At 47.5% G+C, this 27838-nt stretch overlaps 1 protein-coding gene across 2 annotated transcripts in view; it reads right to left on the reverse strand.

Annotated features, from left to right (window-relative positions):
- HSD17B7 (hydroxysteroid 17-beta dehydrogenase 7) overlaps positions 1–27838 on the reverse strand; it is a 179633-nt gene that overhangs the window by 38718 nt on the left and 113077 nt on the right. The window lies entirely within an intron of this gene.

Consider the following 27838-nt stretch of genomic DNA (forward strand, 5'->3'; position numbering starts at 1 on the left):
AGCCAAAATATAGGTAAATTTTGTTTTTGGGTGGGAAATAAGTGCAGCAGAAGAAAGCGCCTGTTTTTTCCCTGCAAATGGTATCAACCAAGGGTTTGTGGTGCTAAAATCGCCAGGTTTCAGGAACAGGTAGACTTCTGTCAGACAACCACATTTTTCTACACAGTTTTGGCATTTCACTGGGACATAGCCTATTTTTACAATTTTTTGTGTTTTCAACTACCTTCCAGTTAGTGGTAGAAATGCGTGTGAAACCAATAATGGATCCTTGAAAGCTATACATTTCTGAAAAGTAGATACAATTCTAAATTTAACAAGGGTTCATTTGTGTAGATCCTTCAAGATTTTCCTATAGGAAGTAACAGCTGAAATAAACAAGCATTTACAATGCAATGGTCTCGGCATTGTTAAAGTTAGAGCTATTGGCATTGCTCATGATATTATTTTTGTTTATGTTTTTAAAACATTGAAAGAAACGGCATTGTTATTTACAATGTCAATAGCTGAATCTCTCTCAAATGCGAGACCTATTGCATTTGCACCCACACACAGAGCCACACACACAAAGCCACACACACACAGAGCCACCCACACTGGAGCGGGAGACTACCGATTTCGGGGTTTCAGCAGCCAGGGCTTGGTATTGTGTAATGTGCTAATTCTTCCAGCAATAGTCAGTGGCAATGCAGGGGCTCTGGAAGGGGCCCATCATGCTCAAACATTGTCAAACAAGAGAATTGTTAAAAACTTGTCTGTAACTAATCAGGGTATATCTGGATGAGGACGCCCAGGCAAGTGCATAGAAGGCCGAGCCTTTGTCACATGATCATTCATGGTACGTTTGGGCCCATCAGGGCTCAGCTATCTTGGGCCAATTGTAAAGACTGTGCTGCAGGTGGTGGATGCCACTTCCAGGGAATAATCTGGAGTAAGAGGAACTTCTCAGAGGTGCGAAAGAGGCGCCGAATCCCAAACACAAACACTTAATCCAGGGCTGCTTGATTTAAACCTCCACCTTACAGTCGTGTGACCTTTTATGTATTCGGATTAGGGGCCTTCCTTAATGCACACCGACTACTTTGAAAAATAGGCTCCATTTTTGCGATACGGCTGATCTACTAATGAGTAGCATCACAACATGCACATTTGTATGAGATCACAAGACCTACTGTCTCATTACCGTTCAGGAGGCCGATGGTGTTTTGCACCAGCCTTTTCTCTTCAAGGACCTGTACCAAGCTGGGCACCTGCTTGCATCCTCACTCCAGTTTCCAAAGCAAATGTTTGTGCTTGAAGGTTTTTCAAAACGTATGCTTTTAAGCGGAACTCGGAATTCAAAACGAAGCTTTGGCTCGGATTCTTCTACACAAACCCTCCATATATTTTTTTTTTGGTGTGATTTGCGTATCCATCTCGATTTGGTATATAAGAAAAACTCCACAGAGTCATTTTGTTGGCAAGCTTCTGTATGAAGCACGTGGGATTTTGATTTTGTGAACGTCTCCACGCATGTACGCGCATACGAAGTGATGCGGCTGCTCTGTCATCACCCTTATTTTCAGCTTTTTTGTTTTACCTTTGGTCATGCTGTACAGCATCTTGCCGATGCTCTAAAACACCCGTAAAAGCCATTGCCAAAGTCACTAGGGAATCGGACAAATGACTAGGCCTATTGGATGAGCCAATGCTTGTCTGTTCTATCTGGGCTCTTTTAATCCACTGCTCCTGGTGCTTGCAGTTGCATACTGAGAATGAAAGCCCCCTCGGCTCAGACTGAGCTCAGTCCAGGATGCAGGTGTATAAAGGCAGTCTAGCCCTGTTGTGACTGTCATTTCCATATGACTCGGGTGACGCCTGCTTGAATTCATCAAAATGCAAATGGTCTACACCCAGCTCCTGCATGTCGCGCGGCGGAGGCATCCAAGTGAACTGGTTTTACAAGTTAAAGCTATTTAAAAAAATGCTCGTTCGACAGCACATTTCATGCTTCAATATCCTTTTCTGAAGGAGTTTCCCAAGCTCCGGCAGCCAGTCATCCCCTTCCGAGCAGTGTTTGTTGCGGAGTGAATGTTTTTTTCAGCTGTGAGAGGGCTGGATGCTCACTGTGAATGCCAAGCAGCTAGCTGATCTTAGGGAAAAAGAAACACCACGGGAGGTTGGGTCTGCGTGATTTCCCTCCCTCCCCTCGCTCACTGAAATGTGCAGTTCTTGTTTGTTCGATCGGTGCTAGCATGGAAGGCACTTCAGTGTTAGAGGCGGGTTAGAAGGAGACGGGGCGCGTGAGTGGGGGTGGCAGGAGGGGCATGGGGACTGGCTGCTTGGGATCCATTGGGCGTTCCCCCACATCAGGGCAGGGATTTGCAGCGCCGGGCAGTGTGGGGTGCAGCATGAGTTGGCACCATATCTTGCAGGGGCAGGATTCGCTTGCACACGGGGTGCCATGGAGAGCAGGCAGGCCGCGGTTCCTCTTACCTTGATGTGGAAGCACAGCAGCGCCAGGCGGATGCAGTGCGCCATGCAGACCGGCGGCAGGAACCAGACCTTGGGCGGCGGCGTTTTGGGATTCGGGGGCATGTTTTTCTTTCTCAAACAAGCCCAGAGAAAGAATCGAAAAAACACGCCCCGAATCGCAAAAGGCACCATATCTTGCAGGGGCAGGATTCGCTTGCACACGGGGTGCCATGGAGAGCAGGCAGGCCGCGGTTCCTATTACATTGATGTGGAAGCGCAGCAGCGCCAGGCGGATGCAGTGCGCCATGCAGACCGGCGGCAGGAACCAGACCTTGGGCGGCGGCGTTTTGGGATTCAGGGGCGTGTTTTTCTTTCTCAAACACGCCCAGAGAAAGAATCGAAAAAAACACGCCCCCGAATCGCAAAAGGACGGGGCTTGTTTGGAGAGACAAGCCTCTTCTTCAATGGCTGACCAGCATTTCAGAGGCCAACCAATGGAGAAGAGGAGAGAAGAGGGGCGGGTTAAAGCCCCACTACTCCAAGTCATTAAATCTCGCGAAGCGAGACTGCGCAAGCGCAGCCTTCGCTAGCCTAGACCTAAAAAAGATTGAAATTGAGTTGGAAAAACAGCCATTTGTGCCTATGTTTCACCTATAACTTCTACTAACTATAGTAGATTTTTTAAACCAATATACCGTTACGTCGCTGGACCCTTCTGGTTGCGGAGATATATAGGGCTTGTAGGTTCACCAAGAACCCGAGGTACACAGAGGCAATAACTGAGCTTCACCTTGCAATGGTTTTTCATTGTGTACGGGGTATACAGCAATTCCTTTGGTAAAATATAAAGAGTGAAAAGTAAGTATTAAGGAAACCTATGTATTTCTGAAATGGAAACAAGATAAGGAGTTTAGAAGCAGTGGTTATTTGCACAGCTCTGTAATTGTGGTTACCTCATAGCATGTGAATTATAGGGCATTTTTAAAAATTACTTTTTTACACACTGTCTTAAATTTGGAAGTTCGAGATGCATAGAAAGACAATTGGTAATAACACTTGTTCTACTATTCTGTGTTCCCCTAAGTCTCCTGATAAAAATGGTACCTCACTTGGGTGGGTATGCATAGTTGCATCAAGTTTTTGCACTGAAAACTGACCTATTTTTTGTGATGTGCCTAGCTGCGCCTTTTGGGCCCTAGCTCAGCTAGCACCTAGGGAAACCTAACAAAACCTGTGCATTTTTTAGAACTAGACACCCAGGGGAATTCAGGATGGGATGACTTGTGCGGCTCTCACCATGTTCTGTTACCCAGAATCCATTACAAGCCTCAACATTTGCAAACCAAAAAAATAGAAAAAAATCTTTACTCATATTTCTGTGATGGAAAGTTCTGGTATCTGAGAAGAGATACAAACTTCCTTCCACCAAGCATTCCCCCAAGTCTCCCGATACAAATGGTACATTACTTGTGTGAATAACTATAGGAAAATGTGATGCTTTTAGATAAATTAGAGGTTTGCAGGGGATTCTGGGTCAGAAAACATTTGAGGGATCCACGCAAGCCACATCTCCCTGTCTAGTTGTCAGAAATGTCTGGGTTTGGTAGGTTTCCCTAGATGGCGTAAGAGCCTGGGACCAAAACACAGGAGTCCCCTTTGCAAAAACAGGTTGTTTTGTGATAAATAGGGGGGCACGTGGGTTTTTGTTTCCGGGCTGAGCGGCCATCTAGGGCAACCTACCAAGCCCAAACATTTCTGAAAACTAGACACCCGGGAAAGTCCAGGGAGGTGTGGCTTGCATTGATCCCGCAAAGTCTTCTTACCCAGCATTCCGGCACAAATTTCCTATCACCCAGCGCTTCCCTCGTTCTCCCGATAAAACTAGTACCTCACTTGTGTGGGTACGCCAAGTGCCTTTGACAGGGAAGGGCCAAAAACGTGTAGAGATTGAAGGGGCACCAAAGCGTGTCCATAAGGGCAGTTTTCTTTTATACGTTTTTAGGCTGACTCTGCTTTAGGAACCCACACAAGCGAGGTATCATTTTTATCAGGAGATCGAGGGGAACGCTGAGTGGTAGGAAATTTGTGCCTGTACGGTGAGCCTTCAATTTTCCCACACAGACACGTGAGGAAAATGTTACTTTTTAGCTAAATTTGAAGTTTGCAGAGGATTTTGGGTAAAAAAACTACTGGTGGGGCCATGCAAGCCACAACGCAAGCCATGCAGCAGTTCACAAACACCGCCAGCCAAGTGCCAGTCCATGCACACTGCCAGCCAACGGCAATCCACACACACTGCCAATCAAGCCCCATCCAAAGCACACCACCAGCCAAGCCCCATCCAAAGCACACCACCAGCCAAGCCCCATCCATGCACACTGCGAGTCAAGCGCCAGTCCACGGATGCTGTCAGCCAAGCGCCAGTCCACACACTGCCAGCCAAGCGCAAGTCAACACAACACACAAAGCCAGCAAAATGCCAGTACACATAAAGCCAGCCAATTGCCAGTACACGCAGACCATCAGCCCAACTCCAGTTCATACACACACACACAAACCTTGCCTGGTATCTAGTGGTTTTCTGCCATCCTTGGGGGCAGATGAGCCTAAAGATATATCTGATTTGCCCCAAAGGAGGGCAGAACCAGCTACTATGTGTGACTAAAAAAGGGGAGTGACCCTTAACTATGGGGCAGCTCCCTGACATGCCCATAAAAAAATAACCCTGGTGCCTAGTGGGCTTTAAGCCCCCACCCGGTTGGGGTGAGCAGATTGTATGTCACAACCACCATCTCGCCCCGGGGGCAGAAAGAATGTGCCCATGGGGCCGGGGGGGGGGGGGGGTCAGCATGCCCATTCTGGCCAGCCCCCACACCTACACAAAATAAAATGTCCCTGGCGACTATTGGGCTTTCTGCCCCCCACCCCTACTGGGGCAGATCGGGGGCTATTGCCCATATCTGACCCCAGGGGGGCAGAATGACTGTGCCCATTTTTTTTGGGGGGGGGGTGAGGCCATCAGCATGCATCTTCAGGGCAGTCCCCACCTCTACACAAAGTATAAAATATTCCATGGTGCCTAGTGGGCTTTCTGTCCCCCTGGGAGGACAGATCGGGGGTTATCACCCCGATATGCCCAGCAGGTGGCGGAAGTAAGACTCTGCCCATTTTTTGGGGCGGTGGGGAAATTGGCATACCCATTCTGGGCAACCCCCACCCATACACTAAGAAAAAAATGTATCCCTGGTGCCAAGAAGGCTTTCTGCCCCCGGGGAGGGGCAGATCGGGGGCTATTGCCTCACCTGCCCCCTAGGTAAGGCAGAGAGACTACGGTCCACATTTATGTGGAGTGGGGGCATGGCTATGCCCATTGTGGGCAGCCTCCACCCAGTACTTAATTTGTAAAACGTTAAGTGCCAGGGCCCTTCTTGGAAAGCCACTGCAGCCTGCACCACCCATACCCTGCTAGGACTACCAATGGCAGTATCATCATAACACCCAACCCTTGCGCTCCTAAAAGTGTAACAATTAAGGCTGTTTCAGGCCACCCAAATCTATAATAATGGCATGAAAAGCTAATATTATTCATTTTAAGTGTATATTGACTTAATAAACATGGTTGTTGTGCTTATCTTGTTGCAGGGATTCTTCTCTGGAACAGAACTGGAGTTGGAGAGTCTGGAGAGGAGTTGGCCTAACGGCTAGGGCAGTCGACCTCGAATCTGGGGAACCGGGTTCGAGTCTCGGCACGGACGCTGAACATCCTGTGATTCTGGGCAAATCACTTAATCTCCCCGTGCCTAACAAAAATAAATGTGTCCTCATGTAACGCAACTGGTGCTATTTGAAGCGCTTTGATACCCGATACCTTCGGGTCAAGTTCACGCTATATAAAACTCCTTTAAAAAAAAAAAAAATCAAAAAAGAACTGCTTGGGACCAAAGAACATCAGTATGTGGGGACTGAGTCATCATACTACTTCAGTATCCATGAGCCCGAGTCCGACTAGCTATAGTGCCTCACTTTCCCTCCTAAACTTACCAGAGAAACCATTGAACTAGCACCCCAGAACACAACACTCTCGACCCACTCGGGGATCGCGGTAGCATTACACACCCTTTCGCTCTCACTTATACTTGTCGACCATAGATAAGCAGGAAGCACGAAGGAAGTTTAGAATATTTATTTAAACTACTGTGCTCTGAAATTGCAGTATTCATGCCACAATTAGAAAACTAATGCATACTAAAAATACTGTTAGCATGGTTAATAAACCGTATACCACAAAAAGCCCTTTCATTATATAGGACAGAGGAGTCTTAGCCCCCTCCCCTGCTACTGAAGCGAACCGATTATACATCAAAGATCTCTGGGATTAGTGGTGGACCCTGTATCTGAGCATACACAGATGAAAGTTCTACGTCTCAGCAGAAGCTGTGTTGTTGCCTCAGAACTCTATTTCCATGTGTGTTTTTTGGCTCTTGTACTCATATAAATGACAAGACCTGTGTCATAGCTGCACAGCTGCATTTTTGTGTTACGTCTAGGTGCTAGTGCCTGGCCAGAAAGAATAACAAGCGACATTGTTGTTTGACCTAGTCTGTGGTGTTCAGACTAAATCCCAAGAAAAGAATAGAACAGAAAAACATATGCAGGTTCCGTGTAAAAGAACATGAACAAAACATGAGGCCTATAACATGCACAGTTGGTCTGATATCATGATTAATTACAATGGGCCATGCAGGAAACACACAACTATCTAAAAATACAGTACCCCCATGTGGTGGACTGTCACTAGAGCCGGTGCTGACAATTAACTGCCAAGAACCGGAAACCACTGGCACGAGTGTATATATATATATTCTTGTGTCTAGTGGGCTTTCATGCCCCCGGTATATGTATGTATGTATGCATGTATGTATGTGTATATATATATATATATATATAAACTTGTCTGTAACTAATCAGGGTATATCTGGATGAGGACGCCCAGGCAAGTGCATAGAAGGCCGAGCCTTTGTCACATGATCATTCATGGTACGTTTGGGCCCATCAGGGCTCAGCTATCTTGGGCCAATTGTAAAGACTGTGCTGCAGGTGGTGGATGCCACTTCCAGGGAATAATCTGGAGTAAGAGGAACTTCTCAGAGGTGCGAAAGAGGCGCCGAATCCCAAACACAAACACTTAATCCAGGGCTGCTTGATTTAAACCTCCACCTTACAGTCGTGTGACCTTTTATGTATTCGGATTAGGGGCCTTCCTTAATGCACACCGACTACTTTGAAAAATAGGCTCCATTTTTGCGATACGGCTGATCTACTAATGAGTAGCATCACAACATGCACATTTGTATGAGATCACAAGACCTACTGTCTCATTACCGTTCAGGAGGCCGATGGTGTTTTGCACCAGCCTTTTCTCTTCAAGGACCTGTACCAAGCTGGGCACCTGCTTGCATCCTCACTCCAGTTTCCAAAGCAAATGTTTGTGCTTGAAGGTTTTTCAAAACGTATGCTTTTAAGCGGAACTCGGAATTCAAAACCAAGCTTTGGCTCGGATTCTTCTAAACAAACCCTCCATATATTTTTTTTTTGGTGTGATTTGCGTATCCATCTCGATTTGGTATATAAGAAAAACTCCACAGAGTCATTTTGTTGGCAAGCTTCTGTATGAAGCACGTGGGATTTTGATTTTGTGAACGTCTCCACGCATGTACGCGCATACGAAGTGATGCGGCTGCTCTGTCATCACCCTTATTTTCAGCTTTTTTGTTTTACCTTTGGTCATGCTGTACAGCATCTTGCCGATGCTCTAAAACACCCGTAAAAGCCATTGCCAAAGTCACTAGGGAATGGGACAAATGACGAGGCCTATTGGATGAGCCAATGCTTGTCTGTTCTATCTGGGCTCTTTTAATCCACTGCTCCTGGTGCTTGCAGTTGCATACTGAGAATGAAAGCCCCCTCGGCTCAGACTGAGCTCAGTCCAGGATGCAGGTGTATAAAGGCAGTCTAGCCCTGTTGTGACTGTCATTTCCATATGACTCGGGTGACGCCTGCTTGAATTCATCAAAATGCAAATGGTCTACACCCAGCTCCTGCATGTCGCGCGGCGGAGGCATCCAAGTGAACTGGTTTTACAAGTTAAAGCTATTTTAAAAAATGCTCGTTCGACAGCACATTTCATGCTTCAATATCCTTTTCTGAAGGAGTTTCCCAAGCTCCGGCAGCCGGTCATCCCCTTCCGAGCAGTGTTTGTTGCGGAGTGAATGTTTTTTTCAGCTGTGAGAGGACTGGATGCTCACTGTGAATGCCAAGCAGCTAGCTGATCTTAGGGAAAAAGAAACACCACGGGAGGTTGGGTCTGCGTGATTTCCCTCCCTCCCCTCGCTCACTGAAATGTGCAGTTCTTGTTTGTTCGATCGGTGCTAGCATGGAAGGCACTTCAGTGTTAGAGGCGGGTTAGAGGGAGACGGGGCGCGTGAGTGGGGGTGGCAGGAGGGGCATGGGGACTGGCTGCTTGGGATCCATTGGGCGTTCCCCCACATCAGGGCAGGGATTTGCAGCGCCGGGCAGTGTGGGGTGCAGCATGAGTTGGCACCATATCTTGCAGGGGCAGGATTCGCTTGCACACGGGGTGCCATGGAGAGCAGGCAGGCCGCGGTTCCTCTTACCTTGATGTGGAAGCGCAGCAGCGCCAGGCGGATGCAGTGCGCCATGCAGACCGGCGGCAGGAACCAGACCTTGGGCGGCGGCGTTTTGAGATTCGGGGGCATGTTTTTCTTTCTCAAACAAGCCCAGAGAAAGAATCGAAAAAACACGCCCCGAATCGCAAAAGGCACCATATCTTGCAGGGGCAGGATTCGCTTGCACACGGGGTGCCATGGAGAGCAGGCAGGCCGCGGTTCCTATTACATTGATGTGGAAGCGCAGCAGCGCCAGGCGGATGCAGTGCGCCATGCAGACCGGCGGCAGGAACCAGACCTTGGGCGGCGGCGTTTTGGGATTCAGGGGCGTGTTTTTCTTTCTCAAACACGCCCAGAGAAAGAATCGAAAAAAACACGCCCCCGAATCGCAAAAGGACGGGGCTTGTTTGGAGAGACAAGCCTCTTCTTCAATGACTGACCAGCATTTCAGAGGCCAACCAATGGAGAAGAGGAGAGAAGAGGGGCGGGTTAAAGCCCCACTACTCCAAGTCATTAAATCTCGCGAAGCGAGACTGCGCAAGCGCAGCCTTCGCTAGCCTAGACCTAAAAAAGATTGAAATTGAGTTCGAAAAACAGCCATTTGTGCCTATGTTTCACCTATAACTTCTACTAACTATAGTAGATTTTTTAAACCAATATACCGTTACGTCGCTGGACCCTTCTGGTTGCGGAGATATATAGGGCTTGTAGGTTCACCAAGAACCCGAGGTACACAGAGGCAATAACTGAGCTTCACCTTGCAATGGGTTTTCATTGTGTACGGGGTATACAGCAATTCCTTTGGTAAAATATAAAGAGTGAAAAGTAAGTATTAAGGAAACCTATGTATTTCTGAAATGGAAACAAGATAAGGAGTTTAGAAGCAGTGGTTATTTGCACAGCTCTGTAATTGTGGTTACCTCATAGCATGTGAATTATAGGGCATTTTTAAAAATTACTTTTTTACACACTGTCTTAAATTTGGAAGTTCGAGATGCATAGAAAGACAATTGGTAATAACACTTGTTCTACTATTCTGTGTTCCCCTAAGTCTCCTGATAAAAATGGTACCTCACTTGGGTGGGTATGCATAGTTGCATCAAGTTTTTGCACTGAAAACTGACCTATTTTTTGTGATGTGCCTAGCTGCGCCTTTTGGGCCCTAGCTCAGCTAGCACCTAGGGAAACCTACCAAAACCTGTGCATTTTTTAGAACTAGACACCCAGGGGAATTCAGGATGGGATGACTTGTGCGGCTCTCACCATGTTCTGTTACCCAGAATCCATTACAAGCCTCAACATTTGCAAACCAAAAAAATAGAAAAAAATCTTTACTCATATTTCTGTGATGGAAAGTTCTGGTATCTGAGAAGAGATACAAACTTCCTTCCACCAAGCATTCCCCCAAGTCTCCCGATACAAATGGTACATTACTTGTGTGAATAACTATAGGAAAATGTGATGCTTTTAGATAAATTAGAGGTTTGCAGGGGATTCTGGGTCAGAAAACATTTGAGGGATCCACGCAAGCCACATCTCCCTGTCTAGTTGTCAGAAATGTCTGGGTTTGGTAGGTTTCCCTAGATGGCGTAAGAGCCTGGGACCAAAACACAGGAGTCCCCTTTGCAAAAACAGGTTGTTTTGTGATAAATAGGGGGGCACTGGGGTTTTTGTTTCCGGGCTGAGCGGCCATCTAGGGCAACCTACCAAGCCCAAACATTTCTGAAAACTAGACACCCGGGAAAGTCCAGGGAGGTGTGGCTTGCATTGATCCCGCAAAGTCTTCTTACCCAGCATTCCGGCACAAATTTCCTATCACCCAGCGCTTCCCTCGTTCTCCCGATAAAACTAGTACCTCACTTGTGTGGGTACGCCAAGTGCCTTTGACAGGGAAGGGCCAAAAACGTGTAGAGATTGAAGGGGCACCAAAGCGTGTCCATAAGGGCAGTTTTCTTTTATACGTTTTTAGGCTGACTCTGCTTTAGGAACCCACACAAGCGAGGTATCATTTTTATCAGGAGATCGAGGGGAACGCTGAGTGGTAGGAAATTTGTGCCTGTACGGTGAGCCTTCAATTTTCCCACACAGACACGTGAGGAAAATGTTACTTTTTAGCTAAATTTGAAGTTTGCAGAGGATTTTGGGTAAAAAAACTACTGGTGGGGTCATGCAAGCCACAACGCAAGCCATGCAGCAGTTCACAAACACCGCCAGCCAAGTGCCAGTCCATGCACACTGCCAGCCAACGGCAATCCACACACACTGCCAATCAAGCCCCATCCAAAGCACACCACTAGCCAAGCCCCATCCAAAGCACACCACCAGCCAAGCCCCATCCATGCACACTGCGAGTCAAGCGCCAGTCCACGGATGCTGTCAGCCAAGCGCCAGTCCACACACTGCCAGCCAAGCGCAAGTCAACACAACACACAAAGCCAGCAAAATGCCAGTACACATAAAGCCAGCCAATTGCCAGTACACGCAGACCATCAGCCCAACTCCAGTTCATACACACACACACAAACCTTCCCTGGTATCTAGTGGTTTTCTGCCATCCTTGGGGGCAGATGAGCCTAAAGATATATCTGATTTGCCCCAAAGGAGGGCAGAACCAGCTACTATGTGTGACTAAAAAAGGGGAGTGACCCTTAACTATGGGGCAGCTCCCTGACATGCCCATAAAAAAATAACCCTGGTGCCTAGTGGGCTTTAAGCCCCCACCCGGTTGGGGTGAGCAGATTGTATGTCACAACCACCATCTCGCCCCGGGGGCAGAAAGAATGTGCCCATGGGGCCGGGGGGGGGGGGGGGTCAGCATGCCCATTCTGGCCAGCCCCCACACCTACACAAAATAAAATGTCCCTGGCGACTATTGGGCTTTCTGCCCCCCACCCCTATTGGGGCGGATCGGGGGCTATTGCCCATATCTGACCCCAGGGGGGCAGAATGACTGTGCCCATTTTTTTTGGGGGGGGGGGGGGGGGTGAGGCCATCAGCATGCATCTTCAGGGCAGTCCCCACCTCTACACAAAGTATAAAATATTCCATGGTGCCTAGTGGGCTTTCTGTCCCCCTGGGAGGACAGATCGGGGGTTATCACCCCGATATGCCCAGCAGGTGGCGGAAGTAAGACTCTACCCATTTTTTGGGGCGGTGGGGAAATTGGCATACCCATTCTGGGCAACCCCCACCCATACACTAAGAAAAAAATGTATCCCTGGTGCCAAGAAGGCTTTCTGCCCCCGGGGAGGGGCAGATCGGGGGCTATTGCCTCACCTGCCCCCTAGGTAAGGCAGAGAGACTACGGTCCACATTTATGAGGAGTGGGGGCATGGCTATGCCCATTGTGGGCAGCTTCCACCCAGTACTTAATTTGTAAAACGTTAAGTGCCAGGGCCCTTCTTGGAAAGCCACTGCAGCCTGCACCACCCATACCCTGCTAGGACTACCAATGGCAGTATCATCATAACACCCAACCCTTGCGCTCCTAAAAGTGTAACAATTAAGGCTGTTTCAGGCCACCCAAATCTATAATAATGGCATGAAAAGCTAATATTATTCATTTTAAGTGTATATTGACTTAATAAACATGGTTGTTGTGCTTATCTTGTTGCAGGGATTCTTCTCTGGAACAGAACTGGAGTTGGAGAGTCTGGAGAGGAGTTGGCCTAACGGCTAGGGCAGTCGACCTCGAATCTGGGGAACCGGGTTCGAGTCTCGGCACGGACGCTGAACATCCTGTGATTCTGGGCAAATCACTTAATCTCCCCGTGCCTAACAAAAATAAATGTGTCCTCATGTAACGCAACTGGTGCTATTTGAAGCGCTTTGATACCCGATACCTTCGGGTCAAGTTCACGCTATATAAAACTCCTTTAAAAAAAAAAAAAAATCAAAAAAGAACTGCTTGGGACCAAAGAACATCAGTATGTGGGGACTGAGTCATCATACTACTTCAGTATCCATGAGCCCGAGTCCGACTAGCTATAGTGCCTCACTTTCCCTCCTAAACTTACCAGAGAAACCATTGAACTAGCACCCCAGAACACAACACTCTCGACCCACTCGGGGATCGCGGTAGCATTACACACCCTTTCGCTCTCACTTATACTTGTCGACCATAGATAAGCAGGAAGCACGAAGGAAGTTTAGAATATTTATTTAAACTACTGTGCTCTGAAATTGCAGTATTCATGCCACAATTAGAAAACTAATGCATACTAAAAATACTGTTAGCATGGTTAATAAACCGTATACCACAAAAAGCCCTTTCATTATATAGGACAGAGGAGTCTTAGCCCCCTCCCCTGCTACTGAAGCGAACCGATTATACATCAAAGATCTCTGGGATTAGTGGTGGACCCTGTATCTGAGCATACACAGAAGAATGTTCTACGTCTCAGCAGAAGCTGTGTTGTTGCCTCAGAACTCTATTTCCATGTGTGTTTTTTGGCTCTTGTACTCATATAAATGACAAGACCTGTGTCATAGCTGCACAGCTGCATTTTTGTGTTACGTCTAGGTGCTAGTGCCTGGCCAGAAAGAATAACAAGCGACATTGTTGTTTGACCTCGTCTGTGGTGTTCAGACTAAATCCCAAGAAAAGAATAGAACAGAAAAACATATGCAGGTTCCGTGTAAAAGAACATGAACAAAACATGAGGCCTATAACATGCACAGTTGGTCTGATATCATGATTAATTACAATGGGCCATGCAGGAAACACACAACTATCTAAAAATACAGTACCCCCATGTGGTGGACTGTCACTAGAGCCGGTGCTGACAATTAACTGCCAAGAACCGGAAACCACTGGCACGAGTGTATATATATATATTCTTGTGTCTAGTGGGCTTTCATGCCCCCGGTATATGTATGTATGTATGCATGTATGTATGTGTATATATATATATATATATATAAACTTGTCTGTAACTAATCAGGGTATATCTGGATGAGGACGCCCAGGCAAGTGCATAGAAGGCCGAGCCTTTGTCACATGATCATTCATGGTACGTTTGGGCCCATCAGGGCTCAGCTATCTTGGGCCAATTGTAAAGACTGTGCTGCAGGTGGTGGATGCCACTTCCAGGGAATAATCTGGAGTAAGAGGAACTTCTCAGAGGTGCGAAAGAGGCGCCGAATCCCAAACACAAACACTTAATCCAGGGCTGCTTGATTTAAACCTCCACCTTACAGTCGTGTGACCTTTTATGTATTCGGATTAGGGGCCTTCCTTAATGCACACCGACTACTTTGAAAAATAGGCTCCATTTTTGCGATACGGCTGATCTACTAATGAGTAGCATCACAACATGCACATTTGTATGAGATCACAAGACCTACTGTCTCATTACCGTTCAGGAGGCCGATGGTGTTTTGCACCAGCCTTTTCTCTTCAAGGACCTGTACCAAGCTGGGCACCTGCTTGCATCCTCACTCCAGTTTCCAAAGCAAATGTTTGTGCTTGAAGGTTTTTCAAAACGTATGCTTTTAAGCAGAACTCGGAATTCAAAACCAAGCTTTGGCTCGGATTCTTCTACACAAACCCTCCATATATTTTTTTTTTGGTGTGATTTGCGTATCCATCTCGATTTGGTATATAAGAAAAACTCCACAGAGTCATTTTGTTGGCAAGCTTCTGTATGAAGCACGTGGGATTTTGATTTTGTGAACGTCTCCACGCATGTACGCGCATACGAAGTGATGCGGCTGCTCTGTCATCACCCTTATTTTCAGCTTTTTTGTTTTACCTTTGGTCATGCTGTACAGCATCTTGCCGATGCTCTAAAACACCCGTAAAAGCCATTGCCAAAGTCACTAGGGAATGGGACAAATGACGAGGCCTATTGGATGAGCCAATGCTTGTCTGTTCTATCTGGGCTCTTTTAATCCACTGCTCCTGGTGCTTGCAGTTGCATACTGAGAATGAAAGCCCCCCCGGCTCAGACTGAGCTCAGTCCAGGATGCAGGTGTATAAAGGCAGTCTAGCCCTGTTGTGACTGTCATTTCCATATGACTCGGGTGACGCCTGCTTGAATTCATCAAAATGCAAATGGTCTACACCCAGCTCCTGCATGTCACGCGGCGGAGGCATCCAAGTGAACTGGTTTTACAAGTTAAAGCTATTTAAAAAAAATGCTCGTTCGACAGCACATTTCATGCTTCAATATCCTTTTCTGAAGGAGTTTCCCAAGCTCCGGCAGCCGGTCATCCCCTTCCGAGCAGTGTTTGTTGCGGAGTGAATGTTTTTTTCAGCTGTGAGAGGACTGGATGCTCACTGTGAATGCCAAGCAGCTAGCTGATCTTAGGGAAAAAGAAACACCACGGGAGGTTGGGTCTGCGTGATTTCCCTCCCTCCCCTCGCTCACTGAAATGTGCAGTTCTTGTTTGTTCGATCGGTGCTAGCATGGAAGGCACTTCAGTGTTAGAGGCGGGTTAGAGGGAGACGGGGCGCGTGAGTGGGGGTGGCAGGAGGGGCATGGGGACTGGCTTCTTGGGATCCATTGGGCGTTCCCCCACATCAGGGCAGGGATTTGCAGCGCCGGGCAGTGTGGGGTGCAGCATGAGTTGGCACCATATCTTGCAGGGGCAGGATTCGCTTGCACACGGGGTGCCATGGAGAGCAGGCAGGCCGCGGTTCCTCTTACCTTGATGTGGAAGCGCAGCAGCGCCAGGCGGATGCAGTGCGCCATGCAGACCGGCGGCAGGAACCAGACCTTGGGCGGCGGCGTTTTGGGATTCGGGGGCATGTTTTTCTTTCTCAAACAAGCCCAGAGAAAGAATCGAAAAAACACGCCCCGAATCGCAAAAGGCACCATATCTTGCAGGGGCAGGATTCGCTTGCACACGGGGTGCCATGGAGAGCAGGCAGGCCGCGGTTCCTATTACATTGATGTGGAAGCGCAGCAGCGCCAGGCGGATGCAGTGCGCCATGCAGACCGGCGGCAGGAACCAGACCTTGGGCGGCGGCGTTTTGGGATTCAGGGGCGTGTTTTTCTTTCTCAAACACGCCCAGAGAAAGAATCGAAAAAAACACGCCCCCGAATCGCAAAAGGACGGGGCTTGTTTGGAGAGACAAGCCTCTTCTTCAATGGCTGACCAGCATTTCAGAGGCCAAACAATGGAGAAGAGGAGAGAAGAGGGGCGGGTTAAAGCCCCACTACTCCAAGTCATTAAATCTCGCGAAGCGAGACTGCGCAAGCGCAGCCTTCGCTAGCCTAGACCTAAAAAAGATTGAAATTGAGTTGGAAAAACAGCCATTTGTGCCTATGTTTCACCTATAACTTCTACTAACTATAGTAGATTTTTTAAACCAATATACCGTTACGTCGCTGGACCCTTCTGGTTGCGGAGATATATAGGGCTTGTAGGTTCACCAAGAACCCGAGGTACACAGAGGCAATAACTGAGCTTCACCTTGCAATGGGTTTTCATTGTGTACGGGGTATACAGCAATTCCTTTGGTAAAATATAAAGAGTGAAAAGTAAGTATTAAGGAAACCTATGTATTTCTGAAATGGAAACAAGATAAGGAGTTTAGACGCAGTGGTTATTTGCACAGCTCTGTAATTGTGGTTACCTCATAGCATGTGAATTATAGGGCATTTTTAAAAATTACTTTTTTACACACTGTCTTAAATTTGGAAGTTCGAGATGCATAGAAAGACAATTGGTAATAACACTTGTTCTACTATTCTGTGTTCCCCTAAGTCTCCTGATAAAAATGGTACCTCACTTGGGTGGGTATGCATAGTTGCATCAAGTTTTTGCACTGAAAACTGACCTATTTTTTGTGATGTGCCTAGCTGCGCCTTTTGGGCCCTAGCTCAGCTAGCACCTAGGGAAACCTAACAAAACCTGTGCATTTTTTAGAACTAGACACCCAGGGGAATTCAGGATGGGATGACTTGTGCGGCTCTCACCATGTTCTGTTACCCAGAATCCATTACAAGCCTCAACATTTGCAAACCAAAAAAATAGAAAAAAATCTTTACTCATATTTCTGTGATGGAAAGTTCTGGTATCTGAGAAGAGATACAAACTTCCTTCCACCAAGCATTCCCCCAAGTCTCCCGATACAAATGGTACATTACTTGTGTGAATAACTATAGGAAAATGTGATGCTTTTAGATAAATTAGAGGTTTGCAGGGGATTCTGGGTCAGAAAACATTTGAGGGATCCACGCAAGCCACATCTCCCTGTCTAGTTGTCAGAAATGTCTGGGTTTGGTAGGTTTCCCTAGATGGCGTAAGAGCCTGGGACCAAAACACAGGAGTCCCCTTTGCAAAAACAGGTTGTTTTGTGATAAATAGGGGGGCACTGGGGTTTTTGTTTCCGGGCTGAGCGGCCATCTAGGGCAACCTACCAAGCCCAAACATTTCTGAAAACTAGACACCCGGGAAAGTCCAGGGAGGTGTGGCTTGCATTGATCCCGCAAAGTCTTCTTACCCAGCATTCCGGCACAAATTTCCTATCACCCAGCGCTTCCCTCGTTCTCCCGATAAAACTAGTACCTCACTTGTGTGGGTACGCCAAGTGCCTTTGACAGGGAAGGGCCAAAAACGTGTAGAGATTGAAGGGGCACCAAAGCGTGTCCATAAGGGCAGTTTTCTTTTATACGTTTTTAGGCTGACTCTGCTTTAGGAACCCACACAAGCGAGGTATCATTTTTATCAGGAGATCGAGGGGAACGCTGAGTGGTAGGAAATTTGTGCCTGTACGGTGAGCCTTCAATTTTCCCACACAGACACGTGAGGAAAATGTTACTTTTTAGCTAAATTTGAAGTTTGCAGAGGATTTTGGGTAAAAAAACTACTGGTGGGGTCATGCAAGCCACAACGCAAGCCATGCAGCAGTTCACAAACACCGCCAGCCAAGTGCCAGTCCATGCACACTGCCAGCCAACGGCAATCCACACACACTGCCAATCAAGCCCCATCCAAAGCACACCACTAGCCAAGCCCCATCCAAAGCACACCACCAGCCAAGCCCCATCCATGCACACTGCGAGTCAAGCGCCAGTCCACGGATGCTGTCAGCCAAGCGCCAGTCCACACACTGCCAGCCAAGCGCAAGTCAACACAACACACAAAGCCAGCAAAATGCCAGTACACATAAAGCCAGCCAATTGCCAGTACACGCAGACCATCAGCCCAACTCCAGTTCATACACACACACACAAACCTTCCCTGGTATCTAGTGGTTTTCTGCCATCCTTGGGGGCAGATGAGCCTAAAGATATATCTGATTTGCCCCAAAGGAGGGCAGAACCAGCTACTATGTGTGACTAAAAAAGGGGAGTGACCCTTAACTATGGGGCAGCTCCCTGACATGCCCATAAAAAAATAACCCTGGTGCCTAGTGGGCTTTAAGCCCCCACCCGGTTGGGGTGAGCAGATTGTATGTCACAACCACCATCTCGCCCCGGGGGCAGAAAGAATGTGCCCATGGGGCCGGGGGGGGGGGGGGTCAGCATGCCCATTCTGGCCAGCCCCCACACCTACACAAAATAAAATGTCCCTGGCGACTATTGGGCTTTCTGCCCCCCACCCCTATTGGGGCGGATCGGGGGCTATTGCCCATATCTGACCCCAGGGGGGGCAGAATGACTGTGCCCATTTTTTTGGGGGGGGGGGGGTGAGGCCATCAGCATGCATCTTCAGGGCAGTCCCCACCTCTACACAAAGTATAAAATATTCCATGGTGCCTAGTGGGCTTTCTGTCCCCCTGGGAGGACAGATCGGGGGTTATCACCCCGATATGCCCAGCAGGTGGCGGAAGTAAGACTCTACCCATTTTTTGGGGCGGTGGGGAAATTGGCATACCCATTCTGGGCAACCCCCACCCATACACTAAGAAAAAAATGTATCCCTGGTGCCAAGAAGGCTTTCTGCCCCCGGGGAGGGGCAGATCGGGGGCTATTGCCTCACCTGCCCCCTAGGTAAGGCAGAGAGACTACGGTCCACATTTATGTGGAGTGGGGGCATGGCTATGCCCATTGTGGGCAGCTTCCACCCAGTACTTAATTTGTAAAACGTTAAGTGCCAGGGCCCTTCTTGGAAAGCCACTGCAGCCTGCACCACCCATACCCTGCTAGGACTACCAATGGCAGTATCATCATAACACCCAACCCTTGCGCTCCTAAAAGTGTAACAATTAAGGCTGTTTCAGGCCACCCAAATCTATAATAATGGCATGAAAAGCTAATATTATTCATTTTAAGTGTATATTGACTTAATAAACATGGTTGTTGTGCTTATCTTGTTGCAGGGATTCTTCTCTGGAACAGAACTGGAGTTGGAGAGTCTGGAGAGGAGTTGGCCTAACGGCTAGGGCAGTCGACCTCGAATCTGGGGAACCGGGTTCGAGTCTCGGCACGGACGCTGAACATCCTGTGATTCTGGGCAAATCACTTAATCTCCCCGTGCCTAACAAAAATAAATGTGTCCTCATGTAACGCAACTGGTGCTATTTGAAGCGCTTTGATACCCGATACCTTCGGGTCAAGTTCACGCTATATAAAACTCCTTTAAAAAAAAAAAAAATCAAAAAAGAACTGCTTGGGACCAAAGAACATCAGTATGTGGGGACTGAGTCATCATACTACTTCAGTATCCATGAGCCCGAGTCCGACTAGCTATAGTGCCTCACTTTCCCTCCTAAACTTACCAGAGAAACCATTGAACTAGCACCCCAGAACACAACACTCTCGACCCACTCGGGGATCGCGGTAGCATTACACACCCTTTCGCTCTCACTTATACTTGTCGACCATAGATAAGCAGGAAGCACGAAGGAAGTTTAGAATATTTATTTAACCTACTGTGCTCTGAAATTGCAGTATTCATGCCACAATTAGAAAACTAATGCATACTAAAAATACTGTTAGCATGGTTAATAAACCGTATACCACAAAAAGCCCTTTCATTATATAGGACAGAGGAGTCTTAGCCCCCTCCCCTGCTACTGAAGCGAACCGATTATACATCAAAGATCTCTGGGATTAGTGGTGGACCCTGTATCTGAGCATACACAGAAGAATGTTCTACGTCTCAGCAGAAGCTGTGTTGTTGCCTCAGAACTCTATTTCCATGTGTGTTTTTTGGCTCTTGTACTCATATAAATGACAAGACCTGTGTCATAGCTGCACAGCTGCATTTTTGTGTTACGTCTAGGTGCTAGTGCCTGGCCAGAAAGAATAACAAGCGACATTGTTGTTTGACCTTGTCTGTGGTGTTCAGACTAAATCCCAAGAAAAGAATAGAACAGAAAAACATATGCAGGTTCCGTGTAAAAGAACATGAACAAAACATGAGGCCTATAACATGCACAGTTGGTCTGATATCATGATTAATTACAATGGGCCATGCAGGAAACACACAACTATCTAAAAATACAGTACCCCCATGTGGTGGACTGTCACTAGAGCCGGTGCTGACAATTAACTGCCAAGAACCGGAAACCACTGGCACGAGTGTATATATATATATTCTTGTGTCTAGTGGGCTTTCATGCCCCCGGTATATGTATGTATGTATGCATGTATGTATGTGTATATATATATATATATATATATAACTTGTCTGTAACTAATCAGGGTATATATGGATGAGGACGCCCAGGCAAGTGCATAGAAGGCCGAGCCTTTGTCACATGATCATTCATGGTACGTTTGGGCCCATCAGGGCTCAGCTATCTTGGGCCAATTGTAAAGACTGTGCTGCAGGTGGTGGATGCCACTTCCAGGGAATAATCTGGAGTAAGAGGAACTTCTCAGAGGTGCGAAAGAGGCGCCGAATCCCAAACACAAACACTTAATCCAGGGCTGCTTGATTTAAACCTCCACCTTACAGTCGTGTGACCTTTTATGTATTCGGATTAGGGGCCTTCCTTAATGCACACCGACTACTTTGAAAAATAGGCTCCATTTTTGCGATACGGCTGATCTACTAATGAGTAGCATCACAACATGCACATTTGTATGAGATCACAAGACCTACTGTCTCATTACCGTTCAGGAGGCCGATGGTGTTTTGCACCAGCCTTTTCTCTTCAAGGACCTGTACCAAGCTGGGCACCTGCTTGCATCCTCACTCCAGTTTCCAAAGCAAATGTTTGTGCTTGAAGGTTTTTCAAAACGTATGCTTTTAAGCAGAACTCGGAATTCAAAACCAAGCTTTGGCTCGGATTCTTCTACACAAACCCTCCATATATTTTTTTTTTGGTGTGATTTGCGTATCCATCTCGATTTGGTATATAAGAAAAACTCCACAGAGTCATTTTGTTGGCAAGCTTCTGTATGAAGCACGTGGGATTTTGATTTTGTGAACGTCTCCACGCATGTACGCGCATACGAAGTGATGCGGCTGCTCTGTCATCACCCTTATTTTCAGCTTTTTTGTTTTACCTTTGGTCATGCTGTACAGCATCTTGCCGATGCTCTAAAACACCCGTAAAAGCCATTGCCAAAGTCACTAGGGAATGGGACAAATGACGAGGCCTATTGGATGAGCCAATGCTTGTCTGTTCTATCTGGGCTCTTTTAATCCACTGCTCCTGGTGCTTGCAGTTGCATACTGAGAATGAAAGCCCCCCCGGCTCAGACTGAGCTCAGTCCAGGATGCAGGTGTATAAAGGCAGTCTAGCCCTGTTGTGACTGTCATTTCCATATGACTCGGGTGACGCCTGCTTGAATTCATCAAAATGCAAATGGTCTACACCCAGCTCCTGCATGTCACGCGGCGGAGGCATCCAAGTGAACTGGTTTTACAAGTTAAAGCTATTTAAAAAAAATGCTCGTTCGACAGCACATTTCATGCTTCAATATCCTTTTCTGAAGGAGTTTCCCAAGCTCCGGCAGCCGGTCATCCCCTTCCGAGCAGTGTTTGTTGCGGAGTGAATGTTTTTTTCAGCTGTGAGAGGACTGGATGCTCACTGTGAATGCCAAGCAGCTAGCTGATCTTAGGGAAAAAGAAACACCACGGGAGGTTGGGTCTGCGTGATTTCCCTCCCTCCCCTCGCTCACTGAAATGTGCAGTTCTTGTTTGTTCGATCGGTGCTAGCATGGAAGGCACTTCAGTGTTAGAGGCGGGTTAGAGGGAGACGGGGCGCGTGAGTGGGGGTGGCAGGAGGGGCATGGGGACTGGCTGCTTGGGATCCATTGGGCGTTCCCCCACATCAGGGCAGGGATTTGCAGCGCCGGGCAGTGTGGGGTGCAGCATGAGTTGGCACCATATCTTGCAGGGGCAGGATTCGCTTGCACACGGGGTGCCATGGAGAGCAGGCAGGCCGCGGTTCCTCTTACCTTGATGTGGAAGCGCAGCAGCGCCAGGCGGATGCAGTGCGCCATGCAGACCGGCGGCAGGAACCAGACCTTGGGCGGCGGCGTTTTGGGATTCGGGGGCATGTTTTTCTTTCTCAAACAAGCCCAGAGAAAGAATCGAAAAAACACGCCCCGAATGGCAAAAGGCACCATATCTTGCAGGGGCAGGATTCGCTTGCACACGGGGTGCCATGGAGAGCAGGCAGGCCGCGGTTCCTATTACATTGATGTGGAAGCGCAGCAGCGCCAGGCGGATGCAGTGCGCCATGCAGACCGGCGGCAGGAACCAGACCTTGGGCGGCGGCGTTTTGGGATTCAGGGGCGTGTTTTTCTTTCTCAAACACGCCCAGAGAAAGAATCGAAAAAAACACGCCCCCGAATCGCAAAAGGACGGGGCTTGTTTGGAGAGACAAGCCTCTTCTTCAATGGCTGACCAGCATTTCAGAGGCCAAACAATGGAGAAGAGGAGAGAAGAGGGGCGGGTTAAAGCCCCACTACTCCAAGTCATTAAATCTCGCGAAGCGAGACTGCGCAAGCGCAGCCTTCGCTAGCCTAGACCTAAAAAAGATTGAAATTGAGTTGGAAAAACAGCCATTTGTGCCTATGTTTCACCTATAACTTCTACTAACTATAGTAGATTTTTTAAACCAATATACCGTTACGTCGCTGGACCCTTCTGGTTGCGGAGATATATAGGGCTTGTAGGTTCACCAAGAACCCGAGGTACACAGAGGCAATAACTGAGCTTCACCTTGCAATGGGTTTTCATTGTGTACGGGGTATACAGCAATTCCTTTGGTAAAATATAAAGAGTGGAAAGTAAGTATTAAGGAAACCTATGTATTTCTGAAATGGAAACAAGATAAGGAGTTTAGACGCAGTGGTTATTTGCACAGCTCTGTAATTGTGGTTACCTCATAGCATGTGAATTATAGGGCATTTTTAAAAATTACTTTTTTACACACTGTCTTAAATTTGGAAGTTCGAGATGCATAGAAAGACAATTGGTAATAACACTTGTTCTACTATTCTGTGTTCCCCTAAGTCTCCTGATAAAAATGGTACCTCACTTGGGTGGGTATGCATAGTTGCATCAAGTTTTTGCACTGAAAACTGACCTATTTTTTGTGATGTGCCTAGCTGCGCCTTTTGGGCCCTAGCTCAGCTAGCACCTAGGGAAACCTAACAAAACCTGTGCATTTTTTAGAACTAGACACCCAGGGGAATTCAGGATGGGATGACTTGTGCGGCTCTCACCATGTTCTGTTACCCAGAATCCATTACAAGCCTCAACATTTGCAAACCAAAAAAATAGAAAAAAATCTTTACTCATATTTCTGTGATGGAAAGTTCTGGTATCTGAGAAGAGATACAAACTTCCTTCCACCAAGCATTCCCCCAAGTCTCCCGATACAAATGGTACATTACTTGTGTGAATAACTATAGGAAAATGTGATGCTTTTAGATAAATTAGAGGTTTGCAGGGGATTCTGGGTCAGAAAACATTTGAGGGATCCACGCAAGCCACATCTCCCTGTCTAGTTGTCAGAAATGTCTGGGTTTGGTAGGTTTCCCTAGATGGCGTAAGAGCCTGGGACCAAAACACAGGAGTCCCCTTTGCAAAAACAGGTTGTTTTGTGATAAATAGGGGGGCACTGGGGTTTTTGTTTCCGGGCTGAGCGGCCATCTAGGGCAACCTACCAAGCCCAAACATTTCTGAAAACTAGACACCCGGGAAAGTCCAGGGAGGTGTGGCTTGCATTGATCCAGCAAAGTCTTCTTACCCAGCATTCCGGCACAAATTTCCTATCACCCAGCGCTTCCCTCGTTCTCCCGATAAAACTAGTACCTCACTTGTGTGGGTACGCCAAGTGCCTTTGACAGGGAAGGGCCAAAAACGTGTAGAGATTGAAGGGGCACCAAAGCGTGTCCATAAGGGCAGTTTTCTTTTATACGTTTTTAGGCTGACTCTGCTTTAGGAACCCACACAAGCGAGGTATCATTTTTATCAGGAGATCGAGGGGAACGCTGAGTGGTAGGAAATTTGTGCCTGTACGGTGAGCCTTCAATTTTCCCACACAGACACGTGAGGAAAATGTTACTTTTTAGCTAAATTTGAAGTTTGCAGAGGATTTTGGGTAAAAAAACTACTGGTGGGGCCATGCAAGCCACAACGCAAGCCATGCAGCAGTTCACAAACACCGCCAGCCAAGTGCCAGTCCATGCACACTGCCAGCCAACGGCAATCCACACACACTGCCAATCAAGCCCCATCCAAAGCACACCACCAGCCAAGCCCCATCCAAAGCACACCACCAGCCAAGCCCCATCCATGCACACTGCGAGTCAAGCGCCAGTCCACGGATGCTGTCAGCCAAGCGCCAGTCCACACACTGCCAGCCAAGCACAAGTCAACACAACACACAAAGCCAGCAAAATGCCAGTACACATAAAGCCAGCCAATTGCCAGTACACGCAGACCATCAGCCCAACTCCAGTTCATACACACACACACAAACCTTCCCTGGTATCTAGTGGTTTTCTGCCATCCTTGGGGGCAGATGAGCCTAAAGATATATCTGATTTGCCCCAAAGGAGGGCAGAACCAGCTACTATGTGTGACTAAAAAAGGGGAGTGACCCTTAACTATGGGGCAGCTCCCTGACATGCCCATAAAAAAATAACCCTGGTGCCTAGTGGGCTTTAAGCCCCCACCCGGTTGGGGTGAGCAGATTGTATGTCACAACCACCATCTCGCCCCGGGGGCAGAAAGAATGTGCCCATGGGGCCGGGGGGGGGGGGGGGTCAGCATGCCCATTCTGGCCAGCCCCCACACCTACACAAAATAAAATGTCCCTGGCGACTATTGGGCTTTCTGCCCCCCACCCCTATTGGGGCAGATCGGGGGCTATTGCCCATATCTGACCCCAGGGGGGCAGAATGACTGTGCCCATTTTTTTTGGGGGGGGGGGGGGGGGTGAGGCCATCAGCATGCATCTTCAGGGCAGTCCCCACCTCTACACAAAGTATAAAATATTCCATGGTGCCTAGTGGGCTTTCTGTCCCCCTGGGAGGACAGATCGGGGGTTATCACCCCGATATGCCCAGCAGGTGGCGGAAGTAAGACTCTACCCATTTTTTGGGGCGGTGGGGAAATTGGCATACCCATTCTGGGCAACCCCCACCCATACACTAAGAAAAAAATGTATCCCTGGTGCCAAGAAGGCTTTCTGCCCCCGGGGAGGGGCAGATCGGGGGCTATTGCCTCACCTGCCCCCTAGGTAAGGCAGAGAGACTACGGTCCACATTTATGTGGAGTGGGGGCATGGCTATGCCCATTGTGGGCAGCTTCCACCCAGTACTTAATTTGTAAAACGTTAAGTGCCAGGGCCCTTCTTGGAAAGCCACTGCAGCCTGCACCACCCATACCCTGCTAGGACTACCAATGGCAGTATCATCATAACACCCAACCCTTGCGCTCCTAAAAGTGTAACAATTAAGGCTGTTTCAGGCCACCCAAATCTATAATAATGGCATGAAAAGCTAATATTATTCATTTTAAGTGTATATTGACTTAATAAACATGGTTGTTGTGCTTATCTTGTTGCAGGGATTCTTCTCTGGAACAGAACTGGAGTTGGAGAGTCTGGAGAGGAGTTGGCCTAACGGCTAGGGCAGTCGACCTCGAATCTGGGGAACCGGGTTCGAGTCTCGGCACGGACGCTGAACATCCTGTGATTCTGGGCAAATCACTTAATCTCCCCGTGCCTAACAAAAATAAATGTGTCCTCATGTAACGCAACTGGTGCTATTTGAAGCGCTTTGATACCCGATACCTTCGGGTCAAGTTCACGCTATATAAAACTCCTTTAAAAAAAAAAAAAATCAAAAAAGAACTGCTTGGGACCAAAGAACATCAGTATGTGGGGACTGAGTCATCATACTACTTCAGTATCCATGAGCCCGAGTCCGACTAGCTATAGTGCCTCACTTTCCCTCCTAAACTTACCAGAGAAACCATTGAACTAGCACCCCAGAACACAACACTCTCGACCCACTCGGGGATCGCGGTAGCATTACACACCCTTTCGCTCTCACTTATACTTGTCGACCATAGATAAGCAGGAAGCACGAAGGAAGTTTAGAATATTTATTTAAACTACTGTGCTCTGAAATTGCAGTATTCATGCCACAATTAGAAAACTAATGCATACTAAAAATACTGTTAGCATGGTTAATAAACCGTATACCACAAAAAGCCCTTTCATTATATAGGACAGAGGAGTCTTAGCCCCCTCCCCTGCTACTGAAGCGAACCGATTATACATCAAAGATCTCTGGGATTAGTGGTGGACCCTGTATCTGAGCATACACAGAAGAATGTTCTACGTCTCAGCAGAAGCTGTGTTGTTGCCTCAGAACTCTATTTCCATGTGTGTTTTTTGGCTCTTGTACTCATATAAATGACAAGACCTGTGTCATAGCTGCACAGCTGCATTTTTGTGTTACGTCTAGGTGCTAGTGCCTGGCCAGAAAGAATAACAAGCGACATTGTTGTTTGACCTCGTCTGTGGTGTTCAGACTAAATCCCAAGAAAAGAATAGAACAGAAAAACATATGCAGGTTCCGTGTAAAAGAACATGAACAAAACATGAGGCCTATAACATGCACAGTTGGTCTGATATCATGATTAATTACAATGGGCCATGCAGGAAACACACAACTATCTAAAAATACAGTACCCCCATGTGGTGGACTGTCACTAGAGCCGGTGCTGACAATTAACTGCCAAGAACCGGAAACCACTGGCACGAGTGTATATATATATATTCTTGTGTCTAGTGGGCTTTCATGCCCCCGGTATATGTATGTATGTATGCATGTATGTATGTGTATATATATATATATATATATATAAACTTGTCTGTAACTAATCAGGGTATATCTGGATGAGGACGCCCAGGCAAGTGCATAGAAGGCCGAGCCTTTGTCACATGATCATTCATGGTACGTTTGGGCCCATCAGGGCTCAGCTATCTTGGGCCAATTGTAAAGACTGTGCTGCAGGTGGTGGATGCCACTTCCAGGGAATAATCTGGAGTAAGAGGAACTTCTCAGAGGTGCGAAAGAGGCGCCGAATCCCAAACACAAACACTTAATCCAGGGCTGCTTGATTTAAACCTCCACCTTACAGTCGTGTGACCTTTTATGTATTCGGATTAGGGGCCTTCCTTAATGCACACCGACTACTTTGAAAAATAGGCTCCATTTTTGCGATACGGCTGATCTACTAATGAGTAGCATCACAACATGCACATTTGTATGAGATCACAAGACCTACTGTCTCATTACCGTTCAGGAGGCCGATGGTGTTTT

The sequence above is a fragment of the Triturus cristatus genome, chromosome 4_2, assembly GCF_964204655.1.
Source record: "Triturus cristatus chromosome 4_2, aTriCri1.1, whole genome shotgun sequence".
In the NCBI taxonomy this organism is placed as follows: domain Eukaryota; kingdom Metazoa; phylum Chordata; class Amphibia; order Caudata; family Salamandridae; genus Triturus; species Triturus cristatus.